Below are 17,639 nucleotides of genomic sequence, written 5' to 3' on the forward strand. Positions count from 1 at the left end.
ATCGGTGAAATGTCGTAATCTCATTCTTAAGATTGAGATTTTGTTCATTAGTGGAAGAAAGAAGGACTCTGGTGAAAAATAAGATTACACATATTAAGTCAAATATTCCTTTTGAAGACCAGATGAGGTGTTTTGTTCAAAGCCAGGAGCAGAAGATTTAAACAATAGAACCATTAACATGTTAATAACAAAAGAAAGATATTTTTCTCAAAAACCTTTTACTAAGTGGTACCTTTTTTAAATGCAAAAATGGATTTATAAAGGTAAGCAACCTAAGGCTTCCACATTTTCCTCCAACCTCTGAGAAACAAGGTGGAAAATATCTGTCTGGTACTGCAACTTTGAAAACAAACCAAAGTTATGTATCGTGTTTTTATTGTTAAGTGACTGGATGAACTTTGAGACAAATTGTAATGTGTTGTTCTTTTCTCCTTGTAAAAAATTAATCCTAAACTATAGAAACAGTCAAAAACAACCAGTAGAATAATGTGACAGAGTGAAAGAAGCACTCACAGAGGCTATAAGTACAGTTTTAGTCACTGGCTTCAAAAGACCACAGCAGTGGTTGTGCACGTTTTAACATATTTGCAACAAAGCAAATATTCTTTCCCTTGAGACATCAGGTTCGCAGGAGATTTGAGATAAAAGAGAAGTTTCCATTGTGAGGTGATGCAAGGCAGACTTTCTGACTATATCTGTACGACAAAATTGTCTGAGATTCCCTGTGATGGATTGCCCAACATTTTAAGTTTAAAAGGATTTAAGGCTTGTTTCACAAAAGCGGTTTTCAAGCACCGCTTAATTCAGACTGCAAATGGTGCCAGCATCCCATTTCACAAATGACTGCAAATGTTTTGTGGCGGGTAAAAGAAATTTAGCTCGAATTTAAAGTTTTCTTACAAAGTTCCAAAGGGTTTTGAATTTGAATAGCAAGTGTAATGTTTTGAAAAGTTAAAGCGTTGACAATCACAACAGAGAAAACGATACCGATGAGGATTTGTAGTTAAACCAGCAATAAGTGATTTTGTGTCCTCATGGCAGCAGCAGGAAGAAGCTGTAAACACACTGACATCACTGTTAAAGCTGTTGAGGCAAACTTGTCAGCAAACATTAGTCTGTTGACACACTGAGCAGACACAGAGCAGCATTAGCATTCATTTTGGAGATATATGCATATTCATCATGCAACCGGAGACACAAGTTCGCTGTTTTAGCTGCCCGGATGGTTGGCTGCTCTCAAGTCTCGGGTTGCAGTTTCCTCTGGAGGAGAGGGTTTGAATCCCACTTCTGATAGACAAGATCACAGTGGACAGTTTATCGCTGAAGAGTAGGAGATTAAAGGAAGACAATCAATTTTGCAGCTGCTGTCCTGCTCTCCTCATGGCTCGTTGGTCTAGGGGTATGATTCTCGCTTCGGGTGCGAGAGGTCCCGGGTTCAAATCCCGGACGAGCCCTCGAAGTTAACATCCAGCAATTTTAAAGTGGTGGCTTGATGATTTGTCCGTATTGATCGGTAGAATGGAAGTTCAGGACCTGCTGACCTTAACCCAGGGGTCTCGAACTCCGGTCCTCGAGGGCCGCAATCCTGCAAGTTTTAGATGTTTCCTTCTTCCAACATACCTGATTCAAATGATCAGGATCGTTATCAGGCTTCTGCAGAGCTTGATGCTGAGCTGATCATTTGAATCAGGTGTGTTGGAAGAAGGAAACATCTAATAACTTGCAGAATTGCGGCCCTCGAGGACCAGAGTTCGAGACCCCTGCCTTAACCCCATCAACTCTGTTGGTCCCTCATGATGGTTGCACTATATGACAAACAATGCTCCTCTTTTAGCTCTGTTTTTGTTCTCCACCAATTTCTGAAGGGAATTTTCAGTTCTTCGCAGCTAAATGCTCTGTTCCTGTAAGCTTACCACTTAGTTACTAACTAAAAACAAGCCTCCTGCCACATTTGGGCACAAGACTGCCAGGAGTGAGAGCTGAAATAACAAAATTGCAACCAGCAAAACCAAAACAATCGGCTGAAAGACGCAAATACACCCAAGGAACACTGCAGAGTGGAGGGACGGTTCTCTGTGGTTTCATCACTACAAGCACTAGATACAGCCTTCTTAACAAACGACGTATGAAAAACATTGATTAGAGCAGCTTTAATGCTTAAACCTTACAAACACGCTGGTCCTTTAAGAGGACTCAAGACGGTGTCAGTTTGTTTGGTACCAGAGCCAAAAAGGAGCCGTGTTCTCAGAAATAGTCGATGTGATGTGCATTTCAGTGGTTAGTTGCGGTTCTCCAACACAGTAAGAAAACACCCACCACTGCTGAATAAAATGCAAAGTTTAATTACAAGTGCAATTTACATAAATCATCTCCGCTCTCCTAAACACAATGGTTAAAATGAGTCATTTTGGGGAAGCAAAACCAGATGGACAGGAATCAAACTCCTGAAAAAGAATAAAAAATCAACATGTTTGTACTGGCGCTCCATGAAAACTTTACCTAAAGACAAACCACTGCTACGATGCGTTATAATTGCATTATTGCATTGATGGTGATTCTTGGCACACTGTCAGTACCATCAGTGAACTGACAAATTGACCTAAATGTGTGTGTGTACACGTCCTGACGTCGCCGTTCATGCTCCGGCTGCTGCCATCAACCCTGTTCATGTGAATCAGGAGAAAGATTTAGCAGCTTGACATTGCAAATCCCTCATTGATCGCCCCGGCATTAATTCTTTCTGCAATCGTGACGGGCTTTGGCTACTGATGTTTATCCACGTTGGCTTTGAAGGCTTTAACATCTAGGGTAAAGGTCGGATCGTGGCAAGTTCAGCTACAAAACTTCGCAACCACAGAGGAAATAAGAAAAAAACTGCCATTGCTGGTTTCAAGCCGCATGTACACACTGCGCTGACTGTTCTCTCTCGCTCAGTAAACAGGAGGTTAAAAAAAACACTGGGTTTGGTTGCCAGGTACCACAGCACAGCTAGTTGGATAGATGGTTGGTTCTCTGGGAATGTAAAGCCTCTCTCTCCATGTAATCTGTAATCTTAGCTCAGCTGCAGCTCAGGGGAAATCGATGTCATTCATGAGAGGAAACACGGAGACATCAAGAGTAAAAATCACAGAGCGAAGGATGAGAGGCCACGGTGAAAATGACAAAAACAAATGCGGTGAAAGCATCTGTGACGGCAGGTGGAACAGAGCAAACAGAGAGAGGGAGTGTAAGGTCTTTGGGAGGTAAGAAAAAAAAAAAAAAAGCATGTGGACAGAAGCTGCGCTGACCTCTGGGACCTTCTCCTGGGGCCCTCTCTGTGCTGGAAGCCTGACAGGAGGATTTGGGAGGACATGCATATTGCTCTGAGTCCGTTGCTCCCAGACAGGGCTGTAAAAATACGAGCTGTTTGATGCATGTTGCAGGATTTATCTCACCGGACACCTGGCACTATTTCATTTTGGAGAGAGAATTTTTCCAGTGATGTGACACAAATATGTATTCGACTTCAAGGGTCTTTACGTAACAAAACAGGTGATGCAGATGACAGTAAGATTTAGTTTGTTTTTTCCTATTTGATCCATGTGAGTTATTCTGTGTTCCATTCCTAAAACATTTTTAGCTGTAATGCTTTCATCAGCTTGCGAGACTGATTCATGACCGTCGTAGGATGTACGATAGCAGAGGTGAGCTGTGTTTTGTATTAGCAGGTGCGGAGTTTTTGTTCTCTTCATTCTTCCGATAACAAATTTTATAACCAACTCACCGACTAAGATGTCTACGAGGAGACAGGAAGACGCCACACCTGATTCAGGCTTAAGTGGCAAAAGCTGCTCTCACTGTTATTATGCACCATTCAGACATCCGGCAATACAAACAAATAAAACACACAAATTCAAAACTTACAACACAATATGAGTGTGTTTCAAAATACCTCGTATTATCTTCTTAACAAATAAAGTCTTTTTATTCTCAACCAAATGTAACAAAATTTTAACCCTAATTTTCTATAAATTACAATAGAATAGATTAGAATAGAATAGAATACAATACAATACGATACGATGCGATACGATACGATACGATACGATACGATACGATACGATACGATACAACTGAAAGTAATTTATTTATCCCAGACCTGGGAAATTATTGCAATACAGCAGCAAAAAAGAAAACACCAAATCACAACAGGAAAAGGGCAAAAGTTAAACGCTATTTTTTTAAAAAATTAAAAAAAAACTGTATGTATAGGTATAGGTATAGGTTATGTATAGGATGTCAGGATGTGCATACACACATTACTTTATGTATAGGTGTATAAAGTTACTAAAAATAGTATCTTGATTCACCTCAGACACCTGAAATGTCATATGTGAGCTTTTGGTTGCATTCTAACGCTGAAAAACATCTGTGAGCCACTTTGGAAATGTATTGTGAGTTTTTTCTAATTGGAGAATGATTACAGAATCTAAAAAAGGCTTCAACACACAGCTACAGACATGTGAAGACTATTTTTTCCAAAACAAAAATAAAGATATCATTTATAACATTTCATTTTACAAATATTAATGATGTTTGTTTGAGAATGTCTTTCTGTTAAATAAGCAATTCATCGATCTTCCCATTTTACTCCCATTTACTTCAAAGTAACAGAAGTTGTATGTATGTGTTCTGTTCTGTAGCTCAGGAGGACACTTTCAAAAATCTGAATTAAAAAACCTGATGTTGCCATCAAGATATGGACTGGATTATACTTTATAAGAAATGGTTTGCATGACATCTTGCTGGACCATCAAATGTAGTCTTCAGAGTGGACTTGATGTTGCTTCAATGTGGGCGTGATGGCACACATTTTCAGACAATCTCTTTAGAAATGAAATTACAGTGTTGCATCAAGTTGTTCAAACAGTTATGAAACAAAAAATAAAAATAGAAAAAAAGAGACAAGTCCAGACTTTGCACCAAGCTGGTGCTGTGAAATGGATCCGAATGTTGGATTGTCAGTTTCAGACAGTTACAGAACCAGTCAGACAAGCAGCCCGTCTGATGATGTCAAGCTGTTGACTGAATGAGTTCCTGGAGCTATCCGACAGTTCTGTCACAGGAACATTACTCTAAACCTGAGACTGGTGTCATAAACTGTCGGGATAAATGATGTATGAAAAATTACTCCATGCTTCAAAGGTCTAATGAAAGATGGAAATGAAAACAGCATCTTGTATTTGTGGAGCTTGGCCCATAGTAGAACCAGGTATGTCTGTGCTACACCAAGTTAAACTATTACACTGTGTTTCTGTATCTGTAGGGACGTGCAATAGTAATTTACTCAACCAGCTTGTGTTGTTGACAAAGATAACTTTCTGTTTCGACCTGTTAGTCAAACGTGTGAACCCACACAGGTATTACATTCACCAACTCTAAATGTTCAGCCACGTTGCTGAGGCCAAACCTCTGTCCAGCTCTTTCCCTTCTCCCAAACCTAAATAAACCTCCCAGGAGTAATCTCACTGCAATTAACTAGTCCACATTCCTGACTTGTGTTCAACCCAGTAATTAAAGACCAGTAACATTACCTCACTCACTATTACTACATTGTTTTCTCTTGCTGATTTTAGACAGAACAACTGGGTCACCAGAGATTGATGGTGACAAACAAACCTCCACACCGTCGACGCTGAAGGAAACCATCAGAGGAGCTCGTCCCCGTCCAATCGGATTCATTATTCTGCCTGTTTGTAGGAGGGAAATGAACCATTACCCTACATATTTATAGGGCACGCACTGATATTCAGCCAAAACCATTAGGCCAATCATTTGCATGGCGAAACCCATTTGTCCGCTTGTTTGTGGGAGAAAACGTGAGATGCACATGAGCCTTTGAAAGCGACCCGGGGCAGCCTTTTCACCCGGCCTCGTCTGTTGGAAGTGGGTCGAAATGCTTCCAGATCAGTCAGTACGTGTGTCACAAAGCATGCTTGTCTCTGGCTAACAGGGTGAAAGAGGCTCAGCTGAAAGGCCCCCTTTTCACTCTGACACTCAATTAAGGCCTAATTGGTTTGGGGTCCACTACAGGCATGTGGCGAGGCAACACCCCAGGTCTCTGTGCACTTGTTCCCTTTTTTTTTTTCTGACTCCCCCCTCTGGAAATATTCCTTTGATCTGCGAACAACCAAAGTAGGTTTTAAGCCAAGAGGCTGATAGCCTATTTTCTCTTTGAACATGGGCAGCAGTTTTAGACAATTACTTGAGTATTTTCACAGTTCATTGGACTCCCAGATGAAGTAGTCGCCCTATGTCATACTCCTGGACATAGGAGATATATATACAGAGTGGTATGCAGATAAGTGCAGATATGAATCCATATGACAATCACTACGGATCCATTTGTCTTTGTGGCGGGTGTGTGAGAGAGAAAAATATGAGCTGTGTCAGCAGTATGAAAGACCATCTCTTTATGGAGTGTTGCATTAGTGTAATGCATTACTGGAAAGGACCATCAGTCCAGTGCTCCCCAGAGACTCATATAGTCATGTAACAGCAACCACTATGGTTATGTCTTATATTTTAGATCTACATTAGTTTGGTGGATCCAGACTGTAGGTGTGGTCTCGCTAGATACACTATAAAAGAAAAATAACTGTTAAAAATCTGGTAGCAAGGGTGACGGAAAAAAATATATGGAAAAAGGTAGAATATTGGAACATGAAAACTGTGAAAATAATAACAAATGATCATAAAATAATGCAACTTTTTTCTGATTTAAGTACAGTAAAAGTGTGTGAACAAACTGCTGTTGACAAAAATTCTGATCTTTGACAGTTTAGACTGTTTGTCACAGTCATGAAAATAATACCTTTTTCTGTGATTTTATTGGATATCATTTGCAATTACACAAAGCAGGAAAAATCTGTAAACAGTTTAAAAGATCATTGACCAAATTTTTCACACCTTAATACAGATATTGTTTTAAACAACAGCACATATATGGAAATTAAGGATTTTTTTTTTTGCTCAGTTGAAACAGGGAAAACCTGGAAAATAACAGTAATTTTTTCAAAACTAATTACAGCTAAATGCTGTGGGTTAAAAGAAACTTTCATTTTTTTTTACAGTGCACTGTAAAAAAAAACAAATTCTATAAATTAAAAAAATATATATTAAATTTCCATTATTTTTTTTTTTTAATTGTATTTTTTTATGACAGTGAAATACTGGTTTTAAAAAAGTTCTTACTTAAAATTACCTTTACCTTTCCAAAAACTTTACAGATTCTATTTTTTCAGGGTCGGTGCCCAGTCATGTAGAAAAGAAGAATCTCTCAAACTTTGGCATTTAAAACATTTGTCAAAACGTTCTGTCACTGTGAAGTTAATGAGATTTTATGTTTGTTAAAAGGAGAGTAGTGAATATGGCTGATTTCAGACACAGCCCATCTGTCGGTTGAAGGCCGTGCACACTCATTCAGGTATTACCACTAAAAAGACTTGTTTTCACACTGAAGCTTGGTGGAGCTATTGGACAAGAGGTCACCAAACGACATGAAGCAATAAGCACAGTGGTGGAACTCTCACACATTTCCAAAGAGAGTCCACATCTCATTCACAGTCAGTGAAAACACCTGTATGGGTGAACATCAGGTCTGTTGGGCCTCTAAACATTTCCCTTGTACAACTGAATGCTGTAGTTGCACAGAGAAGTGAATGACAGCAATCCTGAAATGTACAATGTTTTGGGTGTTCTGGTGGCTTGGTAATTAAAACACATGTTATATTAAGATGGCAATGTCCTTGGTTGTATTTCACTCTGAGAACATTAGCTGTAACTCATTTCCCTTTAAACTGAAGGCACAGAAATCAGATAAGAACATATGCATTTGCATTAAAACAGGTGAACCCATCGAGTGGTTTTTAAGATGATTGTTTCATAAAGTAACCTCTTTTAGATGGAAATCAGAACATAAAATGTCAGATGAGCTTCTCATTCATGCAGGTACAGTATTCACTTCTTTGACTTGTATCAGAGGTTGTCAGAACTCCCAACAGCATATGGTGTGTTGTAATAAAATTCTTTGTTTGATGTCTTGATAATAACACAAATCTTTTTATTTCACTGGAGTGTTTTAGTCCAACTGCAAATTCCATAAGTACACAATCCAGCATTTATTTTGAAAGCAGACAGAATAGATTTGCAACTAGGAGACCAACGGAACCGTCCGTCACTTCTGAATTGTACTACGTCTTTACAAATTAGACTACAGGCAGCATTTTTGCAGTAGAAACATGCATGTGGATGTAGCTGGTTTACATGTCTCGGATTTAAAAAAAATCTTTTATAGAGATACATGTTCAACCTTTAAAATGAAATATCTCGTCTTCCAATCTCTACTTGCTGGACTATTGTCTAGATTCCCACTGTACTGTATTCTTACACAGACGTGTTTGATCTGACAATCAGAGGACCTCGAGGTAATATCGATCGTATAGGAGGCATGAAGTGGAATAAGAATGAATCTTGCTGCCTTGATTTGTGTGTCCAGGGATTATATGATCAATATTCTGCTAAGTCCTTGAACAAATCAAAAGTGCTATAACTTCATGCGTGTCAGCTTTATATCAAATTCCTGTGTTCTCGCTGTTACTTTAATTGGCTGTTTCTTCTTTCTTCCTGTCACTGCGATGCACGAACATCTGACAGAGGTGAACACAAATTGGCCTCAATAACAACAACCTGCAGAGAATGCCGTGACCGCAGAATCCTGCTGAGAAACTAACGCACACACACACACTCAGTCACGCTAACACAAAACAGATGGCTTCGTCTTCAACCATGTTATGAGTTGCTTCACCACGGTATCTTGGGGTAGCCATTAGAAACTCAAACAACAATTTCCAAAAAGCTGGCCTCTGCTGACCTTGACCCACGTTGGATTACGTCACTCGGTGGGAACACCGCGGCCTAATTTTGCCCCTTTGTTTGTTTCCCCTCAGCGTCCCATGGAGCCCAGAGATCACTGCAGCAAAAACACTCAACGGTAGCGAGCGGCTCGTGGGACGGCCGCGCACATTCCACCGTCTGGGAACGTCCTAACAAACTGTCAGGGGATCCAAGTAGTCGTTAACGTGAGGGGGAGTAAGCGATGACTGGATAAATAACGTACAGATACTGAATGGGGAGTACCGGAGAGAAATGGATGAAACCATTAACTCCTTAAGACAGGCTATTCTTTTTAAATTTTCACCTGAAAACAGCATCCCCATGTTCAGTCAATACAACAGCTGCAGAGTTGTGAGGCCGAACTACATCGCGCTGAATGAAAAATGAGACACTAAAAACAATAAATCTTTCTGTCCCCATCAAACTAGAGAATAAATAACATCCATACAACGATGAACAAATAGACAGGGATTTTACTGAACCTTCTTCTCAATTGCAACTTACCCAGCAATGCTACGAGGATAATTCAAAAAGTTTTCAGCCTCACCCAAGAAAAAGGGCATTAGTCCCATTTTGGGGCATAACTGTACACTATATATCACTCTTCACAAAAACTCCAAAACTTGTCATTATTTCTCTTTGAAAATTGAAAGGTGAGAAGAAAAACAATAAATGGTGCTCTGTTGCTCCAGGACCATGGGTCCGTCCACACAGAATCAGGTGGTAGAAGCGACTAAATGCGGCTTTGAACTGTTGCCACATGTACCTCACTCACCCGACCTGCACCGCCTGACTTTTGCTTCCCAAACTAAAATCGGATATGTGTAGCCACCATTTTCAGAGTGATGATGAAGTCATGCATGCTGTTGAGGATTATCTGGATGCTCAAGATGGGACCTTCTTCCATGAATAGTAAAGCTTGAACAACAGTGGACAAAGTGCATTGAAGTTAAAGGAGACTATGTTGAAAAATAGGGCTAGAACAATCTTTCCCCTGTGCTGTTTTCTGGTGAGGTTGAGAACTTTTTGAATTATCCTGGTGGATGCATTTTAATCATGGAACTACCTGACGATGCTGCACAGTGGCTAGGAGGTTAGCGCCGTCGCCTCACAGCTAGAAGATCCCCTGTTTGCGAGGAGGATAATTGAACTAAATGAGGTTAACTGGTGATTCTAAATTGTCCGTAGGTGTGAATGTGAGTGTGCTTGGTTGTCTGTCTCTAAGTGTAGCCCTGTGATAGACTGGTGACCTGTCCAGGGTGTCCCCTGCCTTCACCCTAAGTCAGCTGGGATAGACTCCAGCCCCCTGCGACCCTAATGAGGATTAAGCGGTGTATAGATAATGGATGGATGGATGGATGGACTACCTGACGGCATCTTCACAGAATGTGCAACTTCTGAAAAAATAGAAGCAGGTTTCCTGGTCACAGTCCAAGGACCTCCAGGGTGAAAACGGTTAACCTGCAGTAAGTGCAAGAACCAAAACTGAATAAAAATAACAAAGTATGTTGTTGCATGGATGTTTTCTGCAAATGCTTCTCTAAGTATGAAACTTGCTAAGACTTGTCTAGTAGTTGGGAAGGTAGCCAATGAATTGAAGTGCAAACAAAACATACTTGGTTTGCTAAGACAATCAATCCTTGGTGAATGATTAATTGTTTTTTTCCCCTTCCAAACAGGGAATAGAGCAAGCAGTCACACTCAGATGAACTGATCTCTTCCTCAGAGATGTACTGAATAAAAAGAAAATTATTTAAAATGTTATCCTGGCTGGCACTGTAATGGGGTTCGATTTAAATAAAGGATTCCATAATTATCTCGGTTGCTACTTCAATATGCTACTAATTTACAAAAGTAATTAGGTTTATAGTAAGCTGTAATGCCACTTGAATTAAGTTTTGCTGTCTGCACTTTCTCTATTGAATATATATTCACTTGTAACGAATAAAGCAATGTGTTTTTACTATTGTTTTTTTTAGAAAACCACAGCACTTTGTGGACGTTAGGGAATGGTCTTGACATGAATTTGGGGTGATTTAAAACTGAGACCAAATGTTTACTTTGCTTTTGATGCATGAACTATAAAAACAGTCTTGCCAGTGAACAATTACACTTCCTGCAAAACATAACAAGCTAAACAAACAAAAGTGATTTCTAACATAATTTCTACAGAATCAGTCGCCAAAATATGACATGTGCTTTGACTTTGCACAAAGACATCAGCAAAGCATAATTTCTGTGCCCAGCTGCTACAGTCGTATTGTATCATCGCAGACATTCTTCTCTTTTTCACCTCCTATTCTGTATTCTGTGCTTCATGCCTTATATAGTCTTCTGCCTCCCTCCCATCACAAACTAAAGAGAAGCTAAGATCCAGGATTGCTGGATCGATTCACAAAATCCACATCAAATTGTATTTCACCTGCTTCAATAAAGTCCAACTTAGTGAGCTCATGCTCTCTCTTGTTTGGCCAGACTTTTTCATCCACTCAATACTGAACCATGAAATGAAAACTAGAATGAGACCCACACAGTAACAGCTTACCTTTCCCCAGTATTTCAAAAAGGATCAATCCTGTGGTCTGTTTAAGTTATTATTATTATTATTATTCCAGCGGATTACAATCTTCTGTTATTTACTGATGAAATATTAGTATTCCTCCCCTTGAAAACAATCCTGCTGTGAAGATGTTGGGCTAAAAGACGACACTTGAGTGTGAAGCGGCCCTGATCTGTGGTTTCCTTTCACACCACAATGAGGCTGAGCGGGGGAGGGCAGCCTGTGGTGTTTTTCTCTCCAGTTTTGGGAAGACTTAAGTATTTTGAATGGTTGCTGTCATGACATCGAGGAGTGCTTGAGAACATTAGTGGTACTGTGTGGTTGGAGTCTGTGGCTCTTTATAACCATTATCCTTAACCTGATTGGACAGCTGACAGAACGACAGTAAGCAGATATGTTTTTACTGGATATAAACCGGGACTGAATCCCAAAATATAAGTGGGAGAGGGTGTCTAACTATCATAGATTATAAATGAAAAATGCACATTGCCTCTGGGTATGACAAGTGAAGCCACCGCAAAAATAAATGAAATCTGCATTCTATCTAACAGCCAGCAGGGGGAGACTCCTCTGGATACAAACACAGGTCAAGTTGTATTGAGTTCTATGAGAAAATGACTCTACTTCTCACTTGATTAGAGTCCTCAGTAAACATTTCCCTAATAAGTTTATGCTTTCAATCACTGGTTTGAAATCTCTTTCAAGACAAAATGATGTTCAGTTTGTAAATTATGATCCCATCTGCTCTACAATAGATAATAAATACTTAAATAAATAAAAACTACCTTGGTTGCCATGGTGATGACGGCACGCATAGACTCAGGAGACAACGAAAATGAACGTTTTGAGTGTCTTGTCTATCCCAGATGTTCATTCCGCAAAACTTGCGTCCAGGAGACTTTGCTGGGCGTCAGGACAGTGAACGCGCTGAAACTGCGTCGATCAATTGTGATTTGGACAAACTACACCAACATGGAGTCTGACCGGAGACTACACTGGCAGTTACCCAAGAGAGAAAGAAGTACAATGGTACGAACGTAAACAAAGAATTATTATTTTCTAGCTTTATACTAAAATGATTGTGGGGACAGTCTTCCCATCTAATTCTCAGCAAGAAAGCAAACGACTTTTTATTGGATATTTGTTCTGAGTCCTCCACCCTGTCTTGTTGGCTGAAAACCTTCCTTCTGTCACACTGTGCATTTATAGCCTCACCACATTATCTGAGTGCTCATACAGTCGCCACCCACTGTGAAAGAAGGCACGCTCCAGTGGAAATAAAAATACCCTGTCAGGGCTCTGAACAGGATGCAGGTTGAAGCAACAAAATTTACATAATCAGTCGATTAACTTCAAGTTAAAAGTTGCTGCTGTACAGTCTGCTCAGCATCACTGGGCCTGACGGCTTCTTGTGGTTGTTGGTTGTAAAATGAAAAGTCTCTGCTGACACAGGCGTCAACGCCAGCCGCAAACATTTTGCCTGCTTCAATTAGCAGAGCTATGCATTGCGAAACAAAACCGCTGTCTCTTGGACAAGGAAAATCAATGGCTGACACTGACACCAGCAAGCATTTAACACAGCAGGCCGTCTGAGCAGAGCTACGAGTCTTTAGCACAGCTCTGGTTTATCTGGAAGTTAAACAAAGGACTACAGCAGAGAATGATCATTAGCAAACTCCCGAGCAATCATTTATTCATTAATTTATTTGGAATTGCATATTTGTTTGTCAGAATCAGTGGCTTCAGGAGGTATTCGTGAGTATTTCTGCACTGTTTGGAGTTGTGGTGTTATGCCCCGGTCTAGGGGAACCTCTGACACTACATGAACCAGTGCTCCCCCAGTCTTCCCACTCCAAGAAAGGACAGTAACATCAGTAAAGCCACACCTTCTACTACTGCTCTACTATTATTGACAAGAATTTACAGGGTTTCACAAAGGTTCTCCTCTAACTTACTCTGTATGTCATAAGGAGAAGTTCCACCAAACAAAATCTCTCCAGCACACCAACTATCTGATCACTACTGTTGCATCTGTCTACAATAACAAGCATCAACGATGTGGCATGCTGACGTTTCCTGGTGGTGGAAAGGCTGAAGAGGAGACAGTGCAGTCGGCCAGCTGTTCTAATAGGTTAGGGGACCAGTCGTGTGGCAGAAATCAGGTGAGGCAGCCAATCAACAGACACCACCTGCTCCTAATTCATTCATGAGAAAGAGGGACACCAGGATCTTTCTGCATGGACTTTGCATGTTCTACCTGTGCAGCGTGGGTTCTCTCCAGGTTCTCTAGCTTCCTCCCACAAGGTCCAAAAATATGTTGAAGTTAATTGGTGATTCTAAATTGTCCGTAGGTGTGAATGTGAGTGTGCTTGGTTGTCCGTCTCTAAGTGTAGCCCTGTGATAGACTGGTGACCTGTCCAATGTGTCTCCTGCCTTCACCCTAAGTCAGCTGGGATAGACTCCAGCCCTCTGTGACCCAAGTGAGGATTAAGCGGTGTATAGATGATGGATGGATGGATGGATGGATGGATGGATTCATGTGAAAGAGACACACACACCAAGGAGAGAGGGAACACTGTAGCAAAACACAGGCAAAACTACAAATGACCCACTGGATCATAACAATGTGAATAAATGGGACCCATTTCTCTTAACATTAATATTTAAAGCAGCAACTGTAAAATCATCCATGAAGCCTGGATCGTTATCGTTTATCTATTTAAATGCGTAGTGCAGTTACCTTAAAGCAATCTATATGCTTTGAAGTATTTGTTGAGCTTTTTGAAGTTAAGAAAATGAACTGTGTGCATGTTAAATGACATAAAATTGTAACACATTTATTTAATTTTGAGTATATAGTAAAATGTGTCTAGACAATTGAACCCTGTTGTGAAGTTATTATTTTAAAGGGCTGATAAACTCATTTGTGGCTGAGCTTCATTCTCTGGTCTAGACAAGCTCCACCTTCCACTCCTCACTAATCCACATCTGAGCCTTGACAGCTGAGTGTCCCACCCAGAGGGCATCCTCACAGCCGTCCTCTCACCAGCTTCTCACCCACACATCCAGTCATTCTCACCTCAATCTGTTAAACCCAGCCAGCTTATGTTCAGATGAGCAGAAAAACACACAACTGTGTCGCATCCTCACCGTATAATCTCCTCAGCATCTCCCCACTCAGCTCAGCGGGAATTCTCTTGTCCAGCAGACAAAAGGGGGTCCAGAGGTCGTTGTTAGATTACACGCCACTGATACTGGCTACAGATAAACTGTCATTCTGCTGAGATTTAACCAGAAGGGTGCGGATGATGCCAGCTTTATCCATGTTCACACACTGAATACACAGATTTAAGAAGCATTTAGCAGTCAGATACCACAGCTGCACTAAAGCCTTTTGGCTCGTGACCCTAATAAGGTGTGATCATAAGAAGAGGTGTGATCCTTCACTGAGAGTGTGAAACCACACTCCACCACTCTGACCCAAGACTGAAATATCTCAGCAACTACTGAACATTTTGTCCTGAAATGTACCAGAGACATTTATGGCTCCAGCAGGATGAATCTTAATGACTGTGGTGGTTGTTTAAGCAATTGTCGTTACATTTTTTCCCCCTCCTCAGAGCAAATTCTCACAGGTTTGATAAAACCTTCACATAATCTTTTGGACAGTACTTTTGTTTTATGACTGCATATCATCAAAACTCATAAAACTCCCCTAAAGTAAACATTCCTGCTGATATTGGCATGTTAGTAATGTTATTGTGAGCATGTTAGACTGCTGATGTTATTATTTCCCTTGTCTATGTTCAGCCTCAGGTGGCTCGGTGGTTAGCACCGTTGCCTCGCATCAAGAAGGTCGCTAGGTCGCGTCCTGGTGAGGACACCCGGGATCTTTCTGTTTGCATGTTCTCCCCGTGCAGCGTGGGTTCTCTCCGGGTTCTCCGGCTTCCTCCCACAAGGTCCAAAAACATGTTGAGGTTAATTGGTGATTCTAAATTGTCCGTAGGTGTGAATGTGAGCGTGCTTGGTTGTCTGTCTCTAAGTGTGGCCCTGTGATAGACTGGTGACCTGTCCAGGGTGTCTCCTGCCTTCACCCTGAATCAGCTGGGATAGACTCCAGCCTCCTGTGACCCTAGTGAGGATCAAGTGGTGTATAGATAATGGACGGATGGATGGATGGATGTTCAGCCTCACAGAGCTGCTAGCATAACCGTAGATTTTCAGTGTTGTTTGTTGTTCACTTTTATTTTGCAACTGAAATACGGAACAGATCAGCTTTATTCCTGCACGAGCAATGTTTCCTTGTCAGTTGAGAGATGATTTTGGTCACCTTTATCCAGACTACTGCAGATTTCCACTCAGGCTTCAATCTGATGCCACAGAAACAAGAAAACCCTTTGACACAATTTCAAATGAATACAGTGGCGACTTAAATCCTCACCATTCTTTATTTTATTTTATACTGTGCAATTTGAGTTGGTGGAGACAAAATCTAAGTTTTCTAAGTTTTTGGAACAGTTTTACAGGCGATTTCCTGGCTAAAGATTCCGAGCACTTTATGTTCTACACACCTTCGATCAGTAACTACCTGAAAAGGGCGGTGATGCTCTATTTTCATCCCACGGGCATGACTGTTGTCTGCAAAGTTGTTCGGGGAAGCAGCCATTGAGTGCTTTGAGTGCTAATGGATCTGCATTGATAAACCTTTGTGGGAGGGCTGGGACAAATATTGATTAGAAATCTACATGGAAGCTCTCAGAGCAGTTTACAACAAGAGGTGCAGTAGGTCTGGTTTTGAATGTTCGTTTTGCCTTTTTCTCGTGGGAAACATTTGAGACACTGCAAGAGTTTTCTCAAACTGATCCCAAAGGATCAGGAAGCCATACAGGAAGGGATGTTTTCAGGAGAAAGCAACAACAGCACAAGCACGCCATTTAAAATATCTTTAATCATTGGATAAGCTTGTATAATTTACATACTGCATAATATAATTCTACACATCAATGAAAGTCATCAGTTAATTGTTTTAACATTTTCACTTTACAAAGAAAAAAAATAACTCTTTTTCTCTGAACACACTGCATAACAAAAAGAATAAAAATGTATCGTACCATGAAAATAAAATAAAATAAAAAAACACACATATTCCACTCACTCAAGCAAGATATCGATTCAGCTGATCCAGTGAACTGCAGTCGATCTCTGTGGCTTTTAACGTGCAACCCTCTGTGTTAAGTTTTGGAGCTGGTTCAAAGCCCAGTGTGCACTCAGGCTGGTTTGTTTCAATTCGCTTTCATTTCTTTGAACAGTTTGAGATGCGAACAAAACAAACACTGGGATTAAAATATAAATAAGATTCAAGAAAAGGAAATGCTGTCAGGTACCTGGAGACCCACGTCAGCCACTGGATGAATTGTGCTTGTGTGTGTGTGTTTGTGTATGTGTGAGAGGAAGGAAGAAAAACAGCAGGACGCTGGGAGTCGAGGCTCCCTTCACGCTGTGTGCTGCTTCAGCTCACTGTTTATCCCTCTGCTCTGCCTCCAGGGAGACGCAAACCAGCCTGAGCTTCTCCAAAATGGGCAAAAACTTGCCAGCAAAATGGCTCTTGACAGCATTTCAGGTGGCGAATAGAGAGAGTGTGTGAGCTGTGTACTACTGCTGAGCAGAGCAGCAGAGAGTGTGAAAGAAAATCTGTGATAAAAGCTGCAAAGGAAATGAAAAACCTGGTGTAAAATGCTGACACTAAATGAGCATTAATTTGCGATTTCTACCTCTCAAGGACGCTCATCTCGGCCTTTGAACGGTTTATTTTAATGCACTAGAAAAGTGTCGAGCCCATCAAAATTTTGGATTCATAATGTGCTGCAAGTCAGTGATTGACTTTTTTGGACTCAACCAGCAAAAGTGCTCGTTTTTAGTACATCGCATGACATGTTTAACTTACCTAACTCACATTCTGAGATGTTAAAGGCAATAAGACATGAGAGGTAATAACTATTTAGTCTGTGTGACTTTAATTTAATTACCATTATCTCACACTACAGCACAAAGTCACAGTGCCTTGCTGATTATAGTGATAATGGGAGGGATCCTTTAATGTAGCTAACAACTTTGTTAAAAGGTAATTAATCAATGACTAATGCTT

At 40.6% G+C, this 17,639-nt stretch overlaps 1 non-coding gene across 1 annotated transcript; it reads left to right on the forward strand.

Moving 5' to 3' along the window:
• The first annotated feature begins 1,382 nt into the window (after nucleotides 1–1,382).
• Nucleotides 1,383–1,454, forward strand: trnap-cgg (transfer RNA proline (anticodon CGG)). Its single transcript has one exon. It is a non-coding gene; the product is annotated as a tRNA-Pro (tRNA).
• Nucleotides 1,455–17,639: the final 16,185 nt, after the last annotated feature.

The sequence above is a fragment of the Stegastes partitus genome, unplaced genomic scaffold (genome assembly GCF_000690725.1).
Source record: "Stegastes partitus isolate 25-593 unplaced genomic scaffold, Stegastes_partitus-1.0.2 Scaffold1111, whole genome shotgun sequence".
Classification (NCBI taxonomy): Eukaryota; Metazoa; Chordata; class Actinopteri; family Pomacentridae; genus Stegastes; species Stegastes partitus.